Source organism: Nicotiana tomentosiformis, chromosome 7 (genome assembly GCF_000390325.3).
Source record: "Nicotiana tomentosiformis chromosome 7, ASM39032v3, whole genome shotgun sequence".
In the NCBI taxonomy this organism is placed as follows: Eukaryota; Viridiplantae; Streptophyta; class Magnoliopsida; order Solanales; family Solanaceae; genus Nicotiana; species Nicotiana tomentosiformis.
In genome coordinates this window covers 8,079,250-8,083,000 of record NC_090818.1, presented here as the reverse complement: position 1 = coordinate 8,083,000, position 3,751 = coordinate 8,079,250, and positions in this window count along the sequence as shown.

Below are 3,751 nucleotides of genomic sequence, written 5' to 3'. Positions count from 1 at the left end.
CGTGGTAAAATATGTTTTCTCCCAGCTTGCCTCATAACTCTGATAGGAGCATAAGGATAGATTCCCCTTAATCCGATTAGCACTAGATGAGGAACATCTCTCAACCTGATGATGAATTCACTGCTAGGGAACCACTCGAACATCTAATGTACCTTGTCATCAGTCAAATTGCTAAAGAAATGTACCCAACTCACAGCGTTTCCCGGTTGTGCAAACCTGTTTGGGATAAAAGATTCTCTTCGGATGGTGATAAGCTATGTGGTCATTCCATAGTCGTCGCAGAAATTCTTGACGTTATTGTCCTCTCTGAAGGTGTTCCAACAACCATATGCAAAGCAACAGATTGCAACCCTCGAAATGCCTACATCCCTTTTTACAACGGCCTAAGGCTCGGTACATCTCAGCCACGATCATTAGGACAATAGTGTAAGTTTGCCCCCCAATTCCTTCCATTAGGGTCTTAGTGACCATAGCTAGGCGAGTGTGGATCCTTTCCCCTTGTATCGGGAATATCAGCATCCCTAGAAAATAGACAATGAATACAAAAACTTGGCGCTGAGTCCAACCCAAAGAAGTGATGACAAATTCATCATGGTAAAGACGATATGACTTGTTGTGACCATAACGCTCGTAAAGGAAGTCGAATGATATGTAAAATTTCTTCAGACAGACTAACTCATCATTTTTCCTGAAACCCATCATTTTTAGGAAACCTCGAGAACTACGGTTTTTCGGTACCAACAAACCAGGGCTATCCCATGGGATCCCAGCGAAGCCTCCTATTTCCTCTATAAGGGGAGTCATTTCTATATCACCAAAACGGAAGACGGGCCTCTTCTCATCCCAGAACATGGTGACAGCCTCAATTAACACATTGTTTGGCTGAATATCTAATAAAGAAGGTAAATTCCTAAGAACTCTTTTCACATAGTTTTTGTCACTTGGAGAGAGATTTTACCACCAATCTATCAACAAAGATGGGATACTTCGAACCATGCCGAACCTGGGGACTTCGTGCCTCATTTCTGCAAAACAAATAAAGTTAGCTCTTTCCCCCTCCGGATTAGACTATTTACACATTAATGATTAGCATATCGGCACGTTTTCTCCAAATAATGCACATATCATGATTGTACCCATTGGGATTTAAGGAAATCCCGGTGGGCTTTGGACAAGGCTTGCCTTAGAGAGTTATTACGCGGACAATATTCTAACCCATACTAGGTTTAGACATGATGCATGCACAACTAATATTAGAGTGGGGGTTTCTAGAAGAGTCTAGGCCGGTACCCTCAAGTGGACAAATTGAGAGGGGAAGGCACAGAACCATCGATTGCACCGCCGATCGACTAGTTTTACCGCAAATAAGCCTTTCCAAATTTAAAAGGGTGATTTAGTAAGAGCGCGGACACTCGTTAATTGTCGCTATGGTATTAATTATGCACGAGTGGAATATGATGTGGAGCATGCTTTATGTAAAGATAAAGCAACACGTTGTCAAATATTTTACATGATAAAGACAGTAAACACAGTATTAAATGGAGCGTAAAGACATAAAAAGAAAGGAAAACAAGGAAGAAGTTAGTTCGCGCAATGTGAAAGAATTGCAATAAAGCAAGAAAGAGGGTAGGGGTAAGGAGAGACATGATGTAGCAAATTTAAAAATGATTCGGATCAAGTGAACATGACTAGAAAATAAAGGAAAACGCACACTGTAACCAAATTAAGCAAAGATTTACATATTAATACAAATTCAAAATATAGGGAAATAGGGGAAAGGGTGTGCATGTAGCCATAAAAAGGGAAAATGGAAGCAGGATGTTCATGTAACGATAAAGAACAAGGAAACACATTCATCAAAGAAGACTAATTCATATAGACCAAGTTCGCTATGGTAAGAGCCAAATAATATCCCCAGCAGAGTCGCCATGCTGTCGCGCCCCTCTTTCTCGCAAAATCGGGTTTCGACACGTGACAACTCTTTTAAAGGAAGGTGTTCAAAGAGAGAGTCTCTACCTAACGGGTTTTAGGTACTCTAGGGCACCTATTTGCAAATAACTCTGGTTTAATCAGTTTGCGTCACCAAAGATCGGGTAAGGGCTCAAATTTCCTCGAACAAAAGGTGTTAGGCACTCTTCGAGGTCCACAACTATGGGTCCCGGCCGAACTTGAATTATATGAATTAGTCAAATAGTCAGAGGGAAAAATAAGAAGTTTGAAAAAAAATCATTATTAGAAAGTCCTTAAGTAAACACATATAATTGGTTTAAAGACAAGATGGGGGGCCCTAAGTTTTTTAGCCTAAAGGATCACCCCGTGCAACATAAATAATACTTCGTAACTCCCTCGAGATGGGGTGTTACTCGTATTATTCAATGGGCACAGACTATCATCTCCTGCTACCCGATTACTATCTTTAAGGTTTTACCTAAAGCGCACTAGTTGATTGTAAACTGTGCCCTATGCGTGCACTACCCGTCCCATGCCTATGGCCCAGGAGGCGTTTGGACCTCTATTTTGGATGGTTTCTAGACTTAGCTTAGGCTGCTCAGAAATGATAAGACTATGCGACATACAAAACAAGTTGGACTTCATGTAAAAGCAATTAAGGGCTCAAGTTTGCCTCCACACTTAGACAATAAATGCACGCGAATAAATTTTCACATTAAACATTAGACAATTTCAGGATTGAGGCAAATTAAAGCCATTGGGCCCTATAGACACGGTTTCTATGTGACCTGGATTTCAAACATACAGGCAGTTTCAAATGCAAGATGCTATCGTTATCGACGTGATTTCTAAACAACTATACATTTTAGGAAATCTGGTATTGCGAGCTGATTGTTGAAATTACAGATTACAAGTGGTTAAACCTATAGATATGATTTCTAGGTGATTTGCGCAGTAGTTGGCAGTGATAACTATTGAAAATACTCAGAATTACCCAGTTTGATCCTATAGGCGTGCTTTCTAATAGCGGCAGAGTTAAGAAATGAAACAGTGTTTGAAAGTTCAATATTAACACATTAAGGCGAGTGATATTACCCTATAGGCAGGATTTCTAACGATTAGCGATTGAAACTGATTTTAGCTCCTATAGTCATGTTTCCTAAATGAGCAATTATAACACATCACATTAACCAATTAAACCCTATAGGCATGATTTCTAAAATGCAGATTTGGTAGAACATAACTTAGCAGAACCCTATGGTCGTAGCACCTAATGAATATGATGTAATGCACATTGAGACATTGGTCATTGTATTTTCTATAGGCATGACATTTAGCATGTAGAAATAGAATATGTTAAACGAATTAAATACCTATAGGCAGGTTATCTAACACACACAATAACAGAACATGTTCGAGCAAAGTAAACACTTATAGGCAGGATTTCTACCTGTTTCATGCAAATATTAAAATAAACCCATTTTCCCAATTTTACTAACACCACAATTGTTATTATAACATTATTACAAACCCAATGAGTGAAATAACTTATAGAATTACAGAATGGCTATAGTGGGCCTAAGACAAGCCCAAAGTATACCCAGTCTAGCTAGGCCTTCAATACCATATCCATACAGTTTCACAACTGCCAAGAAAACAAACTCAATTTACACAAAATAACCCACATCCAGTAGCCATAACTTGATCAAAAGTCCCAGAGGTATAGCCATTTACACAAACCAAATGGTTTATCTAGTAGGTGAGAAGAGGGGGCAAAGTTGAGCAATTAGGAAAAATGTGG